This window comes from Nerophis ophidion, linkage group LG02, assembly GCF_033978795.1.
Source record: "Nerophis ophidion isolate RoL-2023_Sa linkage group LG02, RoL_Noph_v1.0, whole genome shotgun sequence".
In the NCBI taxonomy this organism is placed as follows: domain Eukaryota; kingdom Metazoa; phylum Chordata; class Actinopteri; order Syngnathiformes; family Syngnathidae; genus Nerophis; species Nerophis ophidion.
The window spans coordinates 82,189,708-82,212,556 of NC_084612.1; the positions used below are offsets into that span (position 1 = coordinate 82,189,708).

The 22,849-nt window shown below is 34.6% G+C and overlaps 1 long non-coding RNA gene across 1 annotated transcript; it reads right to left on the bottom strand.

Moving 5' to 3' along the window:
- Window positions 1–1,520: 1,520 nt before the first annotated feature.
- LOC133535345 (uncharacterized) lies at window positions 1,521–21,627 on the bottom strand. The gene is made up of 4 exons (XR_009802207.1): window positions 21,395–21,627; window positions 5,590–5,812; window positions 5,261–5,435; window positions 1,521–5,103 (listed from the first exon to the last, which is right to left on the bottom strand). It is a non-coding gene; the product is annotated as an uncharacterized LOC133535345 (long non-coding RNA).
- Window positions 21,628–22,849: the final 1,222 nt, after the last annotated feature.

Genomic DNA, 22,849 nt, shown 5'->3' on the forward strand with positions numbered 1-22,849 from the left:
ATGTGCCCTAAACACCTCCCTAGAGAGGCGTTCGGGTGATGCCGCTAACCACCTCATCTGACTCCTCTCCATGTGAAGGAGCAGCGGCTTTACTTTGAGTTCCTCCCGGATGGCAGAGCTTCTCACCCTATCTCTAAGGGAGAGACCCAAACTCATTTGGGCCGCTTGTACCCGTGATCTTATCCTTTCGGTCATGACCCAAAGCTCATGACCATAGGTGAGGATGGGAACGTAGATCGACCGGTAAATTGAGAGCTTTGCCTTCCGGCTCAGCTCCTTCTTCACCACAACGGATCGGTACAACGTCCGCATTACTGAAGACGCCGCACCGATCCGCCTGTCGATCTCACGATCCACTCTTCCCTCACTCGTGAACAAGACTCCTAGGTACTTGAACTCATCCACTTGGGGCAGGGTCTCCCCCCCAACCTGGAGATGGCATTCCACCCTTTTCCGGGCGAGAACCATGGACTCGGACTTGGAGGTGCTGATTCACACTCGGCTGCGAACCGATCCAGTGAGAGCTGAAGATCCCGGTCAGATGAAGCCATCAGGACCACATCATCTGCAAAAAGCAGAGACCTAATCCCGCGGCCACCAAACCGGAACCCCTCAACGCCTTGACTGCGCCTAGAAATTCTGTCCATAAAAGTTATGAACAGAATCGACAGCCTTGGCGGAGTCCAACCCTCACTGGAAACGTGTCCGACTTACTGCCGACAATGTGGACCAAGCTCTGGCACTGATCACACAGGGAGCGGACCACCACAATCAGAGAGTCCGATACCCCATAATCTCTGAGCACTCCCCACAGGACTTCCCGAGGGACACGGTCCAATGCCTTCTCCAAGTCCACAAAGCACATGTAGACTGGTTGGGCAAACTCCCATGCACCCTCAACAACCCTGCCTAGAGTATAGAGCTGGTCCACAGTTCCACGACCAGGACGAAAACCACACTGCTCCTCCTGAATCCGAGGTTCGACTATCGTGAATAAACCTTACCGGGAAGGCTGAAGAGTGTGATCCCACCATAGTTGGAACACACCCTCCTCCTTCTCCCATTCAACTCCTCACAATGTTTCTTATTTCAGTGTTTTAATGTGCTAACTTGTCGTAAAAATGGCAACATGTTCGCCAAACGTGGCGGCGACCGTGTCCTTGCGGCGCCGACCTAACAAGTCATTTCTTCCATCGCTTGGCTGCCGACGCCCCGCTCACTCGCACTTGGGCGTCTCACTTATCTCAGGGCCGACATGCGGGAAGAGAGTCATGAGGCGCCATCAATCTCCATCCTGGGCTCGACATGACTCTACCAGGTGTGTGTGTGTGTGTGTGTACGCGTTTGTATTTCCACCCTTCTTAAGACATCAACAAGAAAAAGTACCTTCCATATGAGGACGGGTGAACAAGTTAGGACCAAAATCATGGTCTCAATACGGAAAAAACATTGCATCTAATAAAGAGACAATTACTAGAATCCGTGAACATTGCTCCAAAGTCAGGATTTTTATTGTTGATTTAATGTGCACAGAAAAATAAAAATTGACAGGTACAAAGACAGCAATATATGATAAAACAAGATGGCAGCTAAAGAAGGCCGCCAGGTGAACAGCTGATTTTGCGACTTCCGGTGCTGACATAAGACAACCTGAGTCCCACATGTGACCATAGGATGAACAAATACACTACGGTATAGTCTTGAGACAAAAACAAGGAAAAGTACCTTCCATATGAGGACGGGTGAACAAGTTAGGACCAAAATCATGGTCTCAATACGGAAAAAACATTGCATCTAATAAAGAGACAATTACTAGAATCCGTGAACATTGCTCCAAAGTCAGGATTTTTATTGTTGATTTAATGTGCACAGAAAAATAAACATTAACAGGTACAAAGGCAGCAATATATGATTAAACAAAATGGCAGCTAAAGAAGGCCGCCAGGTGAACAGCAGATTTTGCGACTTCCGGTGCTGACATAAGACAACCTGAGTCCCACATGTGACCATAGGATGAACAAATACACTACGGTATAGTCTTGAGACAAAAACAAGGAAAAGTACCTTCCATATGAGGACGGGTGAACAAGTTAGGACCAAAATCATGGTCTCAATACGGAAAAAACATTGCATCTAATAAAGAGACAATTACTAGAATCCGTGAACATTGCTCCAAAGTCAGGATTTTTATTGTTGATTTAATGTGCACAGAAAAATAAACATTAACAGGTACAAAGGCAGCAATATATGATTAAACAAAATGGCAGCTAAAGAAGGCCGCCAGGTGAACAGCAGATTTTGCGACTTCCGGTGCTGACGTAAGACAACCTGAGTCCCACATGTGACCATAGGATGAACAAATACACTACGGTACGGTCTTGAGACAAAAACAAGGAAAAGTACCTTCCATATGAGGACCTGTGAACAAGTTAGGACCGAAATCATGGTCCCAATACGGAAAAAACATTGCATCTAATAGAGAGCCTAATACTAGAATCCGTGAACATTGCTCCAAAGTCAGGATTTTTATTGTTGATTTAATGTGCACAGAAAAATAAAAATTGACAGGTACAAAGACAGCAATATATGATAAAACAAGATGGCAGCTAAAGAAGGCCGCCAGGTGAACAGCAGATTTTGCGACTTCCGGTGCTGACGTAAGACAACCTGAGTCCCATATGTGACCATAGGATGAACACATACACTACGGTACGGTCTTGAGACAAAAACAAGGAAAAGTACCTTCCATATGAGGACCGGTGAACAAGTTAGGACCCAAATCATGGTCCCAATACGGAAAAAACATTGCATATAATAAAGAGACAATTACTAGAATCCGTGAACATTGCTCCAAAGTCAGGATTTTTATTGTTGATTTAATGTGCACAGAAAAATAAAAATTGACAGGTACAAAGACAGCAATATATGATAAAACAAGATGGCAGCTAAAGAAGGCCGCCAGGTGAACAGCTGATTTTGCGACTTCCGGTGCTGACATAAGACAACCTGAGTCCCACATGTGACCATAGGATGAACAAATACACTACGGTATAGTCTTGAGACAAAAACAAGGAAAAGTACCTTCCATATGAGGACGGGTGAACAAGTTAGGACCAAAATCATGGTCTCAATACGGAAAAAACATTGCATCTAATAAAGAGACAATTACTAGAATCCGTGAACATTGCTCCAAAGTCAGGATTTTTATTGTTAATTTAATGTGCACAGAAAAATAAACATTGACAGGTACAAAGTTAGCAAAATATGATAAAACAAGATAGCAGTTAAAGAAGGACTTCCCTATTCATCCCCCCAAAAAAGCCGCAAGATGAACAACTGATTTCACTACTTCCGGCGCTGACATAAGACAACCCGCGTGTCATATGTGACCATAGGATGGGTGAATACACATTACGGTATTGTCTTGAGACAAAAACAAAGAAAGGACATTCCATATAAGGAAGAAACAGAATAAAAAGAAGAATAAAAAGAATAATAATAATAAAAAGAAGAAGAAGAATAGAAATAAGAAGAAGAAAAATAAGGAGAAGAAAAAGAAGAAAAAGAAAAAGAAGAAGGAGGAGGATGAGGAAGATAAAGAGAAGAAAATGAAGAAAAATAAGAAAATGACGAATACAAAGAAGAAGAAATATAACAAAAAGAAGAAGAAAAAGAAGGAAAAGAAGAAGGAGGAGGAGGACAAGGAGAAGAAGAAGAAGTATAAGAAGGAGAATAAGGAGGTGCAGAAGGAGACGAAGAAGAAGAAGAAGAAGAAAAAGAAGAAGAAAAAGAAGACAAAGAAAAAGAATGACAATAAGGAGAGGAAGAAGAAGTAGAAGAAGAAGGAGAAGAAAATGAAGAAAAATAAGAAGAATACGAATAAAAAGAAGAAGAAATGTAACAAGAAGAAGAAGAAAAAGAAGGAAAAGAAGGAGGAGGAGGACAAGGAGAAGAAGAATAAAAAGAAGACGATGAAAAAGAAGGAGAATAAGGAGAAGAAGAAGAAGTATAAGAAGGAGAATAAGGAGGAGCAGAAGGAGAAGAAGAAGAAGAAGAAAAAGAAGAAGAAAAAGAAGACAAAGAAAAAGAATGAGAATAAGGAGAGGAAGAAGAAGTAGAAGAAGAAGGGGGAGAAGAAAATGAAGAAAAATAAGAAAATGACGAATAAAAAGAAGAAAAAATATAACAATAAGAAGAAGAAAAAGAAGGAAAAGAAGAAGGAGGAGGAGGACAAAGAGAAGAAGAATAAAAAGAAGATGAAGAAAAATAAGGAGAAGAAGGAGAAGAAGAAGAAGTAGAAGGAGGAGAAGAAGGAGGAAGAGAAGAAGAAGGAAAAGAAGAAAAAGAAGGATAATAAGGAGAGGAAGAAGAAGTAGAAGAAGAAGGAGGAGGAGAAGAAGAAGAAGAAGAAGATGATAAAGAAGACAAAGAAAAAGAAGGCTAATGAGGAGAGGAACAATAAGTAGAAGAAGAAGAAGAAGGAGGCAAATAAGAAGAAGAAAAGGAAGAAAAAGAAGGAGAAGAAGAAGAAGAAGAAGAAGAATAAATCGATGAATGTTGGTTTAGAAAACCATATTACTGAATGCTTTGGAGCATTCACACAAATACACACAAACAATTTAAACAAATGAAAATTAAAATTAAAATCAATTAGTTTTTAAATTAAAAATAAAAGCTTATTATTTTATTTGAATAGTATGTATGTATTATTCATCTTGTACATACAAGTCTTTATATATCTGGAAAGGCTGCTCCTAAACAGGGAGGCATTTTTAAACCTGTAGAAGTCTGTGTGTGTGTGTGTGTGTGTGTGTGTGTGTGTGTGTGTGTGTGTGTGTGTGTGTGTGTGTGTGTGCGTGTGTGCGTGTCAAACATGGCGCGTCAGTCATCCAGTCAAGACGCCACATTTGCATCGAGAGCGCTGTCAAAGTCGCCGTGACGACAAGGGGCGAAGTGCTACATGCTAGCGCCGCGCGTGTTATTCCGATGTGTCACATTGTGAATGGAGAGTTGTGGTTGGCTGCACACACACACACACACACACACACACACGCACACACACAAAGTAGACAAAAGTAGACGAGAGCCGAGCCTGGGTGAGATCTGTAAAAAAAAAAAAAAAAAGGGATCAGTGAAAAAACAGTATTTTCCCAAGCCCCGCCCACTAAATTTGAGAAAGAAAACCGATGTTTCCATATATAAGTCGCACCTGAAATGAGTTATTTACACAGAAATAGTCTGTAAATGTTTATTTCCATACCTTAAATTGTTCCCAAATGGTGTTTGTAACAGGGCAGTAAAACGGCTGATCAAACAAAACAGAAGTCATCGTCATGCTAGCTCTCCAATCAGCTAAACGGACTCACACACACACACACACACACACACACACACAAAGTAGACAAAAGTAGACGAGAGCCGAGCCTGGGTGAGATCTGTAAAAAAAAAAAAAGCCATCAGTGAAAAAAACAGTATTTTCCCAAGCCCCGCCCACTAAATTTGAGAAAGAAAACCGATGTTTCCATATATAAGTTGCACCTGAAATGAGTTATTTACACAGAAATAGTCTGTAAATGTTTATGTACATACCTTAAATTGTTCCCAAATGGTGTTTGTGACAGGGCAGTGAAACGGCTGATCAAACAAAACAGAAGTCATCGTCATGCTAGCTCTCCAATCAGATAAACGGACTCACACACACACACACACACACACACACACACACACACACACACACACACACACACACACACACACACACACACACACACAAAGTAGACAAAAGTAGACGAGAGCCGAGACTGGGTGAGATCTGTAAAAAAGAAAAAAGCCATCAGTGAAAAACCAGTATTTTCCAACCTGGTATATAAGCCCCGCCCACTAAATTTGAGAAAGAAAAACAAAGTTTCCATATATAAGTCGCACCTGAAATGAGTTATTTACAAATAAATAGTCTGTAAATGTTTATTTACATACCTTAAATTGTTGCCAAATGGTGTTTGGGACAGAGCAGTAAAACGGCTAATCAAACAAAACAGAAGTCATCATCATGCTAGCTCTCCAATCAGCTAAACGGACTCATTGACTCGACGGTGACGTTTTGGTGAATTTACTGAGAAATGTGTGAAACTGAAACCATTTTAAGTTAGTAATTCGTGATAGTGTTAGCATGTTAGCTAAGGCCGACGACGGCAGCTTGATTATGTTACGATGGCGCGTACAAATATGCATGAAAACACTCCGACAGACGTCACACATGGGAAGGCTTAGTCAGTAACAATCCTTTTAGTTATATTGGAAAACTTACGTACAAGAATTAGGAAGCCGTACGAGTAGAAACGCTATGGACGGTTTTACCTTTTTTTGCTTGTTTTAAATGTGTTTTGATTTTTTTTTTTTTTTTTTTTTTTCTTGGACCAAACCATTATTTTTTTATTTTATTTTATTTACTTTTTTAGCTCGGACAAAACTTTTTTTTTATTTTCATTTATTATTTTGTTTGGACCAAACCTTTTTTTTTTTTTAATTTAATGTTATTTGTTTAGCTTGGAAAAAACTTTCCTTTTTATTTAATTTTTTTGCTTAAAACAAATGTGTTTTTGTGTTTTTGCTCAGGCCAAACCATGTGTTTTTATTTATTTTTTTGGACCATACTTTTTTTTATTTTACTTATTTTATTTTGCACGGGCCAAACTTTTTTTATGTTCATTTTTTTTGGGTCTAAATTTTTTTATATTTCAAATTTTTGCTTGAGCCAAACTTATTTTTGTTTTTTGTTTTTTTGCTTGGACCAATTTTTTATTTGTATTTGTATTTTTGCTTTTATTTAATTTTTTGCTCGTACCTAACCTTTTTACTTTCTTTTTCTTTTTTTGCTTGGACCAACGTTTGTTTTAAATGTGTTTTGATTTTTTTTTTTTTTTTTTTTTTCTTGGACCAAACCATTATTTTTTTATTTTATTTTATTTTATTTTAATTACTTTTTTAGCTCAGACAGAACTTTTTTTATTTTCATTTATTATTTTGTTTGGACCAATTCTTTTTTTTTTTATTATTTAATGTTATTTGTTTGGCTTGAACAAAACTTTTTATTTTATTTTATTTTTTGCTTAAAACAAATGTGTTTTTGTGTTTTTGCTCAGGCCAAACCATGTGTTTTTATTTATTTTTTTGGACCATACTTGTTTTTTATTTTACTTATTTTATTTTGCACGGGCAAAACTTTTTTTATGTTCATTTTTTTTTGGGACCAAATTTTTTTTTATATTTTAAATTTTTGCTTGAGCCAAACTTATTTTTGTTTTTTGTTTTTTGCTTGGACCAAATTTTTATTTGTATTTGTATTTTTGCTTTTATTTTATTTTTTGCTCGGACCTAACCTTTTTACTTTCTTTTTCTTTTTTTGCTTGGACCAACGTTTGTTTTAAATGTGTTTTGATATATATATATATATTTTTTTTTTCTTGGACCAAACCATTATTTTTTTATTTTATTTTATTTTATTTACTTTTTTAGCTCGGACAAAACTTTTTTTTATTTTCATTTTATATTTTGTTTGGACCAAACCTTTTTTTTTTTTTTAATTTAATGTTATTTGTTTGGCTTGAACAAAACTTGTTATTTTATTTTATTTTTTGCTTAAAACAAATGTGTTTTTGTGTTTTTGCTCAGACCAAATTATGTGTTTTTATTTATTTTTTTGGACCATACTTTTTTTTATTTTACTTATTTTATTTTGCACGGGCCAAACTTTTTTTATGTTCATTTTTTTTTGGGACCAAATTTTTTTTATATTCTAAATTTTTGCTTGAGCCAAACTTATTTTTGTTTTTTGTTTTTTACTTGGACCAAATTTTTATTTGTATTTGTATTTTTGCTTTTATTTTATTTTTTGTTTGGACCTAACCTTTTTACTGTATTTTTCTTTTTTTGCTTGGACCAAACCATTATCTTTTTATTTTATTTTATTTTATTTACTTTTTTAGCTCGGACAGAACTTTTTTTGATTTTCATTTATTATTTTGTTTGGACCAAATATATATATTTTTTTAATTTAATGTTATTTCTTTGGCTTGAACAAAACTTTTTGTTTTATTTTATTTTTTGCTTAAAACAAATGTGTTTTTGTGTTTTTGCTCAGGCCAAACCATGTGTTTTTATTTATTTTTTTGGACCATACTTTTTTTTATTTTACTTATTTTATTTTGCACGGGCCAAACTTTTTTTCTGTTCATTTTTTTTGGGACCAAATTTTTTTTATATTTTAAATTTTTGCTTGAGCCAAACTTATTTTTGTTTTTTGGTTTTCGCTTGGACCAAATTTTTATTTGTATTTGTATTTTTGCTTTTATTTTATTTTTTTGCTTGGACCAACGTTTGTTTTAAATGTGTTTTGATTTTTTTCTTTTTTTTTTCTTGGACCAAACCATTATTTTTTTTATTTTATTTTATTTTATTTACTTTTTTTTGCTCAGACAAAACTTTTTTTTATTTTCATTTATTATTTTGTTTGGAACAAATCTTTTTTTTTATATATTTAATGTTATTTGTTTGGCTTGGAAAAAACTTTTTTTTATTATTTAAATGTTTTGCTTAAAACAAATGTGTTTTTGTTTTTTTGCTCAGGCCAAACCATGTGTTTTTATTTTTTTTTTTGGACCATACTTTTTTTTTATTTTACTTATTTTATTTTGCACGGGCCAAACTTTTTTTATGTTAATTTTTTTTTTTGGACCAAATTTTTTTTATATTTTAAATTTTTGCTTGAGCCAAACTTATTTTAGTTTTTTGTTTTTTTTTGCTGTGGTCAAACCATTTTTTTTGTTTTTGTTTTGTTGTTGTTGTTTTGCTCCGACCAAACTTTTATGTTTATTTTTTATTTTTTGGACCAAACTTTTTTTTATTTTAATTTTTTGCTTACACAAACTTAATTTTGTTTTTTTTGTTTTTTTGCTTGGGCCAAAACTTTTTTTTTTTCTTTACATGGACCAAACTTTTATTTATTATTTTTATTTATTTTTAATTTTTGTTGCTTGGACCAAACTTATTTGATATTTTTTTTTTTTTTTTTTTTTAATATTTTTGCTTGGACCAAAATTATTATCTTTTATTTTTTTGCATTGATCAAAGTTTTGTTGTTGTTTTTGTTTTTGTTTTTTTTGCTTGTACCAAACTTCAAGATAAAAACAGCAAATAAAAAAGAAAGAAAAAAAACTAAAACCTGGATTAAAAATAAATATTTTAATGAGGAAAAACTAAAATGTTAATGCTCATCTTTAATAAATAATAACAACAAATTAGCAATTTCAGGACCCAGACTATAAAACATTCCTTCCTATGCAAATTCAAAAGTTATTTTTGCGAGTATTTTAAATCATCTTTTTCAACTTTCAATCATTTTGTTGAAATTTTTCAGCACTTTGAAAACAACTTGACCTCTTATTTTTAAACTAAACTTTGAATAAAAACAAACCGATTTTTTTATTTAAATAGTGAGCGTGTGTGTGTGTGTGTGCGTGTGTGTGTTGGCAGACAACAACAGCTCTAAAAAGTACAACAACAACAAAAAAGCGTTGTGTATGTTTTTTGTTATGCTTTGTTTTCTTTTCTCCTATGGCCTCCTTTCATCTTTACTTGGGGGCAAAATGTCTTCCATTACATGATGACCGCCGCCATTAAAACTCCATTAGACCGCCACGCTCCCTTTTCAGGGCTTTTACCGTGGCCGTCTGTAGGCTGTGAGGCGGGGAGCCTTGAATGAGGACGACGGTCGTGCATACAAACACACAAAAATCCTGTTTATTTGGGCTTTTATTCCCCTGCGGAATGGAAAATGAGACATAATGTACAATAAACACATTCATTATGTGTCTTTAGGTGTATTTTTATACCTTTTTTTTTTTTGCATTGGATGGTGCAGGTGTACCTAATGAAGTGGCCACAGAACCAGCAAGTCCAAGGGCTGGACTTGTTTTGGTGCGCTTGTGCAGATTTGTATCTAAAAGTCAAAGTACTGCGAGAAGTATTTATCATTATTTATCAGCATTTAATAACTTATTAACATATTTTTTTTCTGATTTATTGACACTGAAAGGCTTAAAAACCCAGATCCCTTCCCCATCGACAACAATGCGAATCAAGCAGACTTTGTGAGAGCCAACAGCGGACAAAATATGATCCAGAACCTTGTATTTTTGAGCCCGAACACAAAGAGGATAGGACCGCTTGTATCCCATATGATATCACAATTAAATAAACAAGTTGCAGCAACGCTTGTATCGCTTTTTTGCTCAAAATGATTGAATAGAAGATTTTACCATCATCAAAAAAGCTTGTATCGCACATGATATCACAATCAAATAAACAAGTTGCAGGTACGCTTGTATCGCTTTTTTGCTCAAATAATTGAATAAAAGATGTTACTGTCATCAAAAAAGCTTGTATCGCACATGATATCACACTCAAGTAAACACGCTACAGGACCACTTGTATCGCACATGATATCACACTCAAGTATACACGCTGCAGCACTGCTTGTGTCGCAGACGATATCAAACACAAGTAAACACGCTGCAGGGCGGCTTGTATCGCACATGATATCAGTCACAAGAAAACACGCTGCAGGACTGCTTGTATCACCCATGATATCACACACAAGAAAACACACTGCAGGACTGCTTGTATCACACATGATATCACACACAAGTAAACACGCTCCAGGACCACTTGTATCGCACATGATATCGCACACAAGTAAACACGCTACAGGACCACTTGTATCGTACATGATATCACACACAAGAAAACACACTGCGGGACTGCTTGTATCACACATGATATTAATCACAAGTAAACATGCTACAGGACCACTAGTATCGCACATGATATCACTCACAAGAAAACATGCTACAGGACCACTTGTATTGTACATGATATCACACACAAGTAAACACGCTACAGGACCACTTGTATCGCACATGATATCACACACAGGAAAACACACTGCAGGACTGCTTGTATCGCACACGATATAAAAAACAAGTAAACACGCTGCAGGACTGCTTGTATCGCACATGATATCACACACAAGTAAACACGCTTTAGGATCGCTTGCATCCCACATGATATCACACACAAGAAAACGCACTGCAGGACTGCTTGTATCACACATGATATTAATCACAAGTAAACACGCTACAGGACCACTTGTATCGTACATGATATCACACACAAGTAAACACGCCGCAGGGCGGCTTTTATCACACATGATATCACACACAAGAGGATGCTGCAGTTTTCTTATTATTATTATTATTTTTTTTTTTCCTTTTTTCAACCAAACTTTTAGTTTTGTGTTTTTGTTTGCCTGAACCATATATATATATATATATATATATATATATATATATATATAAATGAATTTTTTTTGTTTGTTTTTATTTTTAATTTATTATTATTTTTTATTTTTTTTTGCATGCACCAAAACTTTTTTTTGTTGTTAGTTTTTTGCTTCACCCAAACATTTTTTTTTGTATTTTTTTTGTTTGGACCAATCTATTTTTGCATTATTTTCTTTTTATTTGTCTGCACCAAACTGTTTTTTCTTTTTGTTTATTTTTCTTGGACCAAACTTTTTTTTTGTCTTTTTTTCTTGTACCAAACATTTTTTTATCACTTTTTTTTTTGCTTGCACCAAACTTTTTGTTTTTGTTTTGTATTGTTTGCTTCACCCAAACTTTTTTTGTTTGTTTGTTTTTTTGTTTTTGTTTTTGGACAAAACTTTTTTTTGTATTTTTTTGCATGGATCAAACATTTTTTTATTACTTTTTTTTTTGCTTGCACCAAACATTTTTTTTTGTTTTGTATAGTTTGCTTCACACAAACTTTTTTTTTTTTTTTTTTTTTTTGTTTTTGTTTTTGGACAAAACAATTTTTTTTGTATTTTTTTGCTTGGACCAAACATTTTTTTATTACTTTTTTTTTGCTTGCACCAAACTTTTTTTTTTGTTTTATTTTGTTTGCTTCACTTAAACTGTTTTTTAATTTCTTGTTTGCTTGAAACAAACCCTATTGTTTTCTTTTTTTGGACAAAACATTTTTTTATACATTTTTTTTTTGCTTGACCCAAACTTTTTTTTGTATTATTGTTTTTTGTTTGGATCAATTTATTTTTGCATTATTTAGTTTTAATTTGCCTGGACTAAACTCTTTTTTCTTTGTGTTTATTTTTCTTGGACCAAAGTGTTAATTTTTAAATGTTTTGCTTGCAAAAAACTTTTGTTTGCTTTACTCCAACGTTTTTGTTTCTTGTTTGCTTGGAACAAACTTTAATTTTGTAATTTTTGTATTATTATTTTTTTTTTCGACCAAACTTTTATTTTTTGTTTTTGTTTGCTTGGACGAGATTTTAAATGTTTTATTATTATTTTTTGTATTTTTTTGTTTGGACCAAAATGTTACTGTTGTTGTTGTTGCTTGGAACAAACATTAATTTAGTAATTTTTATTTTTTGGGACAAAACATTTGTTTTGTATTTTTGTGCATGGACCAAACTTTTTTTTTTTTTGCCTGCACCAAACTTTTTTTTTTTGTTTTGTTTTGTTTGCTCCACCCGAACTGTTTTTTTTTCTTGTTTGTTTGGAACAACCTTTATTTATTATTATACATTTTTTTTGGACCAATCATTGTTTTATTAATTTTAGTTTTGCTTCACCCAAACTTTTTTTTTTTTGTATTATTGTTTTTTGTTTGGACCAATCTATATTTGCATTATTTTGTTTTAATTTGTCTGGACTAACGTCTTTTTTCTTTTTGTTTATTTTTCTTGGACCAAACTATTTTTTTTTTTTTTTTTTGCTTCCACCAAGATTATCATTTATATTTGTTTGCTTTACCCAAACTTTTTTGTTTCTTGTTTGGTTGTAACAAATGTAATTTTGTCCTTTTTTTTTTTTTATTTATTTATTTATTTTTTCGACCAAACTTTTAGTTTTTGTTTTTGTTTGCTTGGACCATATTTTTAAATTACTATTTTTTTTAATTTTGTGTTTTTAGTTTTTTTGTTTGGACCAAACTCTTTTTGTTGTTGTTGTTGTTGCTTGGACCAAACTTTATTTTTTCTTCATTGTTTGGAACAAACTTTATTTTAGTAATTTTCTTTTTTTTTTTTTTTTTTTTTGGACAAAACATTTGTTTTGTATTTTTTTGCATTGACCAAACTTTTTTTTATTAATTTTTTTTTGCTTGTACCAAAACATTTTTTGGTTTTGTTGTGTTTGCTTCACCCAAACTGTTTTTTTATTTCTTGTTTGCCTAGAACAAACTTTATTTATTATTATTTATTTCTTTTGGACCAAATTTTTTTTTATTAATTTTGGTTTTTCTTGACCCAAACTTTTTTTTTGTATTACTGTTTTCTTTTTGGACCAATCTATAGTTTTTTTGTTTGGACCAAACTCTTTTTGTTGTTGTTGTTGTTGCCTGGACTAAACTTAAATTTTTCTTCATTGTTTGGAACAAACTTTAATTTAGTAATTTTCCTTTTTTTTTTCTTTTTTTTTGGACAAAACATTTATTTTGTATTTTTTTGCATTGACCAAACTTTTTTTTGTTTTGTTTTGTTTTGTTTTGTTTTGTTTTGTTTGCTTCACCCAAACTGGTTTTTATTTCTTGTTTGTTTGCAACAAACTTTATTTTTTTATTTTTTTTCTGGACCAAACAATTTTTTATAAATTTTGGTTTTGCTTGACCCAAACTTTTTTTTTTTTTTGTATAATTGTTTTTTGTTTGGTCCAATCTATATTTGCATTATTTTGTTTTAATTTGTCTGGACTAATGTTTTTTTTCTTTTTGTTTATTTTTCTTGGACCAAACTATTTTTTTTCTTGCACCAAAATTATCATTTATATTTGTTTGCTTTACCCAAACTTTTTTCTTTCTTGTTTGCTTGTAAAAAAATTTAATTTTGTCCTTTTTTTATTTATTTTATTTTTTTTCTTTATAATTTTTTTATTTTGTGTTTTTAGTTTTTTTGCTTCGACCAAACTTTTGTTGTTGTTGTTGTTATTGCTTGGACTAGACTTTATTTTTTGTTTAGTTGTCATTGCTTGGACCAAACTTCAAGATAAAAACGAAACCCATCCATCCATCCATTTTCTACCGCTTGTTCCCTTTTGGGGTCGCGGTGGGCGCTGGCGCCTATATCAGCTACAATCGGGCGGAAGGCGGGGTACACCCTGGACAAGTCGCCACCTCATCGCAGGTAAAAACGAAACGTTAAGGCTCATCGTTAATAAATAATAAGAAAACTCCGGTTTGTGTTCCTAATAAAGTGAGCAGGAAGTGAGTCAGGTTTACAAAGTCCAGACAAACTTGCAGACGGAATCATTTCTGGCTATTTTTCACAATCGCCGACGCCGACGCCTTCCACGCCGCCCCATGGCCGCTCGTCACTCGCCGCCTTCTGTCGGCTGATTATAAGGAGGGAGGCCGTGAGAGGCAGGCGGCGTTCTCCACTGGCGGCCTCACAATCAGGGCAGAAATCCACCATGCTTGATTATTCCTTCCTGCCATCGTCTTTCTTTATCCTATTTTTACCGACAAGTTGACGGCGATCCAAGTGAAGGAAACGCCTTCAAACTTATTATTTCCACATCCTTCATTCGTCCATTCTCCGCACACTTTTGACGATCATCAACACTTTTGCCGAGTCAGATTTGTCCCAGCGGCACTCAAACGCAACACGACTGTCCGACCAATCAGATGTCTTAACTTCCTTGTTTACATTGACAGGAATTCCTTATTTCACTCATTTATTACTTTGTTAAAACACCGGCCGCCATTATTAATTCAAAACTACAAAATTAGCTTAAATGTAGCATACAGCATTAGCATGCTAACAGACATTTAGCTCGCATTTCCCTAAAATGGCGGCGAGTAACAAAATCCAGGATTTTACGATAGATTAAATGCTAGCATTAAATGTTAGCATGCTAACAGGCAAGAGCTAGCATATATCCATGCTGCCGGCATAATTTTAAGATGGAGATAAAAAATTAAATTTATTATTACAGTTTAAAAAAGGATTTAAAAAATGTGCATCTTCCACGATTGTTATGTTAAAAATTATGGAATTTACATAACATATATCATTAGCATGCTAACAGACAATTAGCTCACATTTTCCCAAGGTGGCGGCGAGTAACAAAATCCATGAATTTACGATAGATTAAATGCTAGCATAAAATGTTAGCATGCTAACAGGCAACAGCTAGCATTCATCCATGCTGCCGGCATAATTTTAAGATGGAGATAAAAAATTAAATTTATTATTACAGTTTAAAAAAGGATTTAAAAAATGTGCATCTTCCACGATTGTTATGTTAAAAATGATGGAATTTACATAACATATATCATTAGCATGCTAACAGACAATTAGCTCGCATTTTTCCTAAAGTGGAGCCGAGTAACAAAATCCATGATTTTACGATGGATTAAATGCCAGCATAAAATGTTAACATGCTAACAGGCAACAGCTAGCATATACCCATGCTGCCGGCATACTTTTAAGATGGAGTTAAAAAACTAAATTCATTATTACAGTTTAAAAAAGGCTTTAAAAAATGTGTATCTTCCATGATTGTTACGTTAAAAATTATGGAATTTACATAACATATATCATTAGCATGCTAACAGACAATTAGCTCACATTTTCCCAAGGTGGCGGCGAGTAACAAAATCCATGAATTTACGATAGATTAAATGCTAGCATAAAATGTTAGCATGCTAACAGGCAACAGCTAGCATATATCTATGCTGCCGGCATACTTTTAAGATGGAATTAAAAAACTAAATTCATTATTACAGTTTAAAAAAGGCTTTAAAAAATGTGCATCTTCCACGATTGTTATGTTAAAAAATTAGGGAATTTACATAACATATATCATTAGCATGCTAACAGACAATTAGCTCGCATTTTCCTAAAGTGGCGGCGAGTAACAAAATCTGTGATTTTACGATAGATTAAATGTTAGCATTAAATGTTAGCATGCTAACAGGCAAGAGATAGCATATATCCATGCTGCCGGCATAATTTTAAGATGGAGATAAAAACATTTAATTTATTATTACAGTTTAAAAAAGGCTTTAAAAAATGTGCATCCGCCACGATTGTTATGTTAAAAAATTATGCAATTTACATAACATATATCATTAGCATGCTAACAAACAAATTCCTAGCCTTCTTCTAAGCTGTCAACGAGTAACCATTTCCATGATTTTCACATGAAAAAAGTATGAAATTAGTGTAAATGCTAGCATGCTAACGGGGAACTTGTAGTACACCTCTAAGATGTAGCTAAGTAACAAAATTCATCTTTTTTTTTTGTTTTGTTTGTTTTTTGCATGGACCAACCAAACTTTTTTTTTTTTTTTTGGCTTGGACCAAACATTTTTTGCATTATTATGTTTTTATTCGTCTGGACCACTAGCATGACATTTGCAATGAGATGGCGACTTGTCCAGGGTGTACGCCGCCTTCCGCCCGATTGTAGCTGAGATAGGCACCAGGGAATAAGCGGTAGGAAATGGATGGATGGCACTAGCATAGCATATAACTTTAGCATGCTAACGGGGAACTGCTAGTATACCTCTAAGATGGAGGAGCTAAGTAAGGAAATCCATCAAAACATTTTTTTTTTTTTGGACCAAACTTTTTTGGGTATTTTAATTTTTTTTTGGACCAATCTATCTTTGCTTTATTTTGTTTTGATTTGCCTGTACCAAATTTATTTTCTTTTTTTTTTTTTTTTGCTTGGACCACACATTTTTTTTATTTTTCATTTAATTTTTTTTTGCTTGGACCATATATTTTTTTTTTTGGACCAAACTTTTTTTTTGTATTTTTTTGCATTAACCAAACTTTTTTTGTATTTTTTGTTTTTTTTGTTTGGACCAATCTATTTTTGCATTATTTGGTTTTATTTATTTAGTTATTTTTTGCTTGCACCAAACATATTTTTTATTTATTTTTTGTTTGTTTGCTTGGACCATATTTTTTTTTCTTTTTTTTTTTGGACCAAACTTTTTTGATTTTTTTTTTTTTGCAAGGACCAAACTTGTTTTTGTATTTTTTGCATGGACCAATTTTTTTTAGCTTTTTATTTTTTTCACAAAACTTATAATTTATTTTTTGTTTGCGTAACCCCAACTTTTTTTTTGTATTTTTTTGCATGGACCAAACTTTATTTTTTGCATTTTTTGTTTTTTTTGTTTGCACCAATCTATTTTTGCAATATTTGGTTTTATTTATTTAGTTATTTTTTGCTTGGACCAAACATTTTTTTTATTTATTTTTTGTTTGTTTGCTTGGACCATATTTTTTTTTCTTTTTTTTTTTGGACCAAACTTTTTTGATTTTTTTTTTTGCAAGGACCAAACTTGTTTTTGTATTTTTTTGCATGGACCAATTTTTTTTTAGCTTTTTTTTTTTTTTCTCACAAAACTTATAATTTATTTTTTGTTTGCTTCACCCCAACTTTTTTTTTTTGTATTCTTTTGCATGGACCAAACTTTTTTTCTTTTTTTGTTTTTTTTTGTTTGGACCAATCTATTTTTGCATTATTTGGTTTCATTTATTTAGTTGTTTTTTGCTTGCACCAAACATTTTTTTTATCTCTTTTTTCTTTGTTTGCTTGGACCATATTTTTTTTTTCTTTTTTTTTTGGACCAAACTTTTTTTTTTTTTTTTTTTTTTTGCATGGACCAAACTGTTTTTTTGCATTTTTTTTTCTTTTTGTTTGGACCAATCTGTTTTTGCATTATTTGGTTTTATTTATTTATTTTTTTTTTGCTTGCACCAAACATTTTTTTTTAGTTTTTTTTTGTTTGCTTCGACCATATTTTTTTTTTCTTTTTTTTTTTGTACCAAACTTTTTTATTTTTTTATTATTTTTTATTTTTTTGCATGGATAAACTTGTTTTTGTATTTTTTTGCTTGGACCAAATTTTTTTAGCATTTTTTTTTTTTTTTGCACAAAACTTATAATTTATTTTTTGTTTGCTTCACCCAAACTTATTTTTATTTATTTATTTTTTTTAGCTTGAAACAAACTGAAATGTATTCTTTTTATATAAATATAAATAAAATTTAAAACAACAACAAAAAAAATAATATATATATATATATATATATATATATATATATATATATATTTTTTTTTTTTTTAATTTATTTATTTTTTTTTTTTATTTTTTATTTTTTTTTGGGGGGGCCAAACTTATTTTGTATTTTTTTTTTGCATGCACCAAACTTTTATTTGTTTTGCTTGGTGCAATTTTTTTAAAAAGGCTGCTGTGAAATCACATAAAATGGCGGGAAAATTGTTAGCGTTTATCAAAATCATCAGACAGGAAGTAGTTCATGAACAGGAAGTAGCACATGAACAACAGAATAAAGTCATTGACAGAGGTAATAATAACTAAGTTGATCTTTTTTTTTATTAGAAAAACTTTTATCCGACATGTTTTTGTTTGTTTTTTCGATGTTCTTTTATTCTTATTTTATTATTCTTATTTTTTTAATCAATACCCGCTCTTATTTTGTTAAGCAGTTTGTGTGATTATGTTGTAGAAAAGGGCCGGGTTAGTAAAGTTGATTGAATGCCGGCGTTTTAGTGAAAAGTTCCAACTTTAAAAAAGCACAAAAGTGTCTAATGGAGGATGACGCAATGTTTTTTTCGGAGGTGAAGGGGGGGTGTCGGGGAAAAGTCTTCCTGGGTCGACGGGTCACATGACGCAGTTTGATTTGTGCAAACCGCCGTTACCTCACCGGCACGTTAACGAGCGGGGGCGAGACCGCCGTGGAAGAGGAGCGCTTTGAAATAATGCAAAAGGAAAGTCATAAAAAAGTTGAAGTCAAAGGCAAAATATTAATATCATCGATACCAGGGGGTAGTATCAGGAATGGACTGATATTTTATTTTTATTATCTTAACATTTGTTTGTATTGTCAAATTATTATATTAACATGTTTTTATTGTCTAATAAAACGTTCTTGAGTATTGGCTGATACTGGCATCGATCTGATATGATATCAGCAGGACTCGGGCTATACTTTGGTTGTTTTATAATGTGCAATATCAGAAAAGGTTTGAGCAGGTTAAATGAGTCAAATAGACTTTTCAAATTTTTTTTCAAGTTAAGATCATGAGGTAGTAAGTTGAATGAGGCAGGACACATTTGATACTGGATACTACCTAGTGCGCTTCTTCCTTGGAGACTATGTACGTGTAAGTAATCTGCCACTATACTTATTTGATACTTGTTTATATTGACAAGTGTACATGCTGCAGGACTGCTTGTATCCCACCTGGTATCACAAATAAGTGAACACGCCACAGGACTGCTTGTATCACATATGATATCACACACACAAATAGATACGCTGTAGGACTACTTGAATCGCACATGATATCAAATACATGCAAACAGGCTGCAGGACTGCTTGTATCCCACACATAATATCACACACAGGTATACACGCTGCAGGACTGCTTGTATCGCACATGATATCACACACAAGTAAACACGCTGCAGGACTGCTTGTATCGCACATGATATCACACACCGTGGGACTGCTTTTATCAGAGCGGTATGTGATATCAATATGTGATGGGGACACATTCTCACAGTGTGTTGCACATGTAGTCGTGGTGCCTTCAAGGTGCAGTGGTGCCTTCAAGGTACAGTGGTGCCTTCAAGGTACAGTGGTGCCTTCAAGGTATAGTGGTGCCTTCAAGGTACAGTGATGCCTTCAAGGTACAGTGGTGCCTTCAAGGTACAGTGGTGACTTCAAGGTACAGTGGTGCCTTCAAGGTACAGTGGTGCCTTCAAGGTACAGTGGTGCCTACAAGGCACAGTGGTGCCTTTAAGGTAAAGTGTTGCATTAATGGTAGAGTGGTGCCTTCAAGGTACAGTGGTGCCTTCAAGGTACAGTGGTGCCTTCAAGGCACAGTGGTGCCTTTAAGGCAGAGCGGTGCCTTCAAGGTACAGTTGTGCTGTCAAGATACAGTGGTGCCTTCAAGGTACAGTGATGCCTTTAAGGTACAGTGTTGCATTAATGGTAGAGTTGTGCCTTCAAGGTAGAGTGGTGCCTTTAAAGTATAGTGGTGCCTTTAAGGTACAGTGGCGCCTTCAAGGCACAATGGTGCCTTTAAGGTACAGTAGTGCCTTTAAGGTAAAGTGGTGCCTTCAAGGTACAGTGGTGCCTTTAAGGTACTGTGTTGCATTAATGGTAGAGTGGTGCCTTCAAAGTACAGTGGTGCCTTCAAGGTACAGTGGTGCCTTCAAGGCACAGTGGTGCCTTAAAGGCAGAGTGGTGCCTTTAAGGTAAAGTGGTGCCTTCAAGGTACAGTTGTGCCTTTAAGGTACTGTGTTGCATTAATGGTAGAGTGGTGCCTTCAAAGTACAGTGGTGCCTTCAAGGTACAGTGGTGCCTTCAAGGCACAGTGGTGCCTTAAAGGCAGAGTGGTGCCTTTAAGGTACAGTGGTGCCTTCAAGGTACAGTTGTGCTGTCAAGATACAGTGGTGCCTTCAAGGTACAGTGATGCGTTTAAGGTACAGTGTTGCATTAATGGTAGAGTGGTGCCTTCAAGGTACAGTGGTGTCTTCAAAGTACAGTGGTGCCTTCAAGGCACAGTGATGCCTTCAAGGTAGAGTGGTGTCTTTAAGGTACAGTGGTTCCTTCAAGGCAGAGTGGTGCCTTTAAGGTACAGTGGTGCCTTCAAGGTACAGTGATGCCTTCAAGGTACAGTGATGCCTTCAAGGTACAGTGGTGCCTTCAAGGTACAGTGGTGCCTTTAAGGTATAGTGATGCCTTCAATGTACAGTGGTGCCTTCAAGGTACAGTGATGCCTTCAAGGTACAGTGATGCCTTCAAGGTACAGTGGTGTCTTCAAGGTACAGTGGTGCCTTCAAGGTACAGTGGTGCCTTTAAGGTACAGTGGTGCCTTCAAAGTACAGTGGTGCCTTCAAGGCACAGTGATGCCTTCAAGGTAGAGTGGTGTCTTCAAGGCACAGTGATGCCTTCAAGGTAGAGTGGTGTCTTTAAGGTACAGTGGTGCCTTCAAGGCACAGTGGTGCCTTTAAGGTACAGTGGTGCCTTCAAGGTACAGTGGTGCCTTCAAGGTACAGTGGTGCCTTCAAGGTACAGTGGTGCCTTCAAGGTACAGTGATGCCTTCAAGGTACAGTGATGCCTTCAAGGTACAGTAATGCATTCAAGGTACAGTGATGCCTTCAAGGTACAGTGATGCCTTCAAGGTACAGTGATGCCTTCAAGGTACAGTGATGCCTTTAAGGTACAGTGGTGCTGTGTCAGACCCACACTTGGTTTCCCACCTTGTTCATATCCAGGTCCTCCAGGAGAGTCCGGTCCCTCAAAGTCGGATGCCGAGGACTCCACGTGTCCGTCAGTCTGATACCATCCCAGAAATGCAGCAGACAAGAATGTGTATCGTCTTCCATCTCCTATGGGAAATCCAATTTTACACATCATGGCCTCTGGAGATGACTTTAAATAACGTGCCTACACTTTTATGGAGACATGCTGCTTTTATTCAGCGGTAAACACACTTCCTGTATGCACACACACACACTTCCTGTACGCACACACACACACTTCCTGTACGCACACATACACAGGGGGGGGCGGTTAGGGTGACGGACCCCCGACGTTGCTTGTTGATAAAAAGGTGGGAAGATAGAAAATGGATGGATGGAGATATATATATATATATATATATATATATATATATTTTTTTTTATTATTATTTTTTTTACTTCGGGAACTTAAAAAATAAAATAAAAAAAGTTTTAGGCAAAACTATCATATTTGAGATGAATTCCTAAACATAACGATATCGACATAAAAGTATCATTAATTCTTTCACTCCAAAATATTTGAGGATAAATGCAGGGAAAAAATTTTTTTTTGTACAGAATAAAAGATTTGCCACTTTGATATCATGGCATTTAAAAAAAATAAAACAAAAATAAAACTAAACAATAAAAACATTTTTTTTTAACTAACTTGAAGTTGACAGTGGAACCTCAAATTGAGAACCTCATTGAACACAGTTCATGAATCGAAACGTCTGTATGTGAAGCAGAATTCTTTGAAGTAGTTCTTATAACAAAACAAACGTCCCTTTTTAACTATTTTAACTTTAACACACTTAAAAGTGTGTCTATATATATCAATCAATCAATCAATGTTTACTTGTATAGCCCAAAATCAAGAATGTCTCAAAGGGCTGTACAAGCCACAACTCAGATCCCACATCGGGAGGGGACCCAAAATAATAACACTATCACCACCATGCTTGGCGGTAGTTATGGTGTTCCTGGGAATAAAGGCCTCACCTTTTCTCCGCCATACATCTCCATTTTTGTTTCATCTGACCACAGAACTTTCCTCCAGAAGGTCTTATCTTTGTCCATGATCCATCCATCCATTTCCTACCGCTTATTCCTTTTTGTGGTCGCAGGAGGGCGTTTTCCGTTCGGGCTCCAGTACTCTGGAATGCCCTCCCGGTAACAGTTCGAGATGCTACCTCAGTAGAAGCATTTAAGTCTCACCTTAAAACTCATCTGTATACTCTAGCCTTTAAATAGACCTCCTTTTTAGACCAGTTGATCTGCCCCTTCTTTTCTTTCTCCTATGTCCCCCCCTTCCTTGTGGAGGGGGTCCGGTCCGATGACCATGGATGAAGTACTGGCTGTCCAGAGTTGGGACCCAGGATGGACCGCTCGCCTGTATCGGTTGGGGACATCTCTACGCTGCTGATCCGCTTG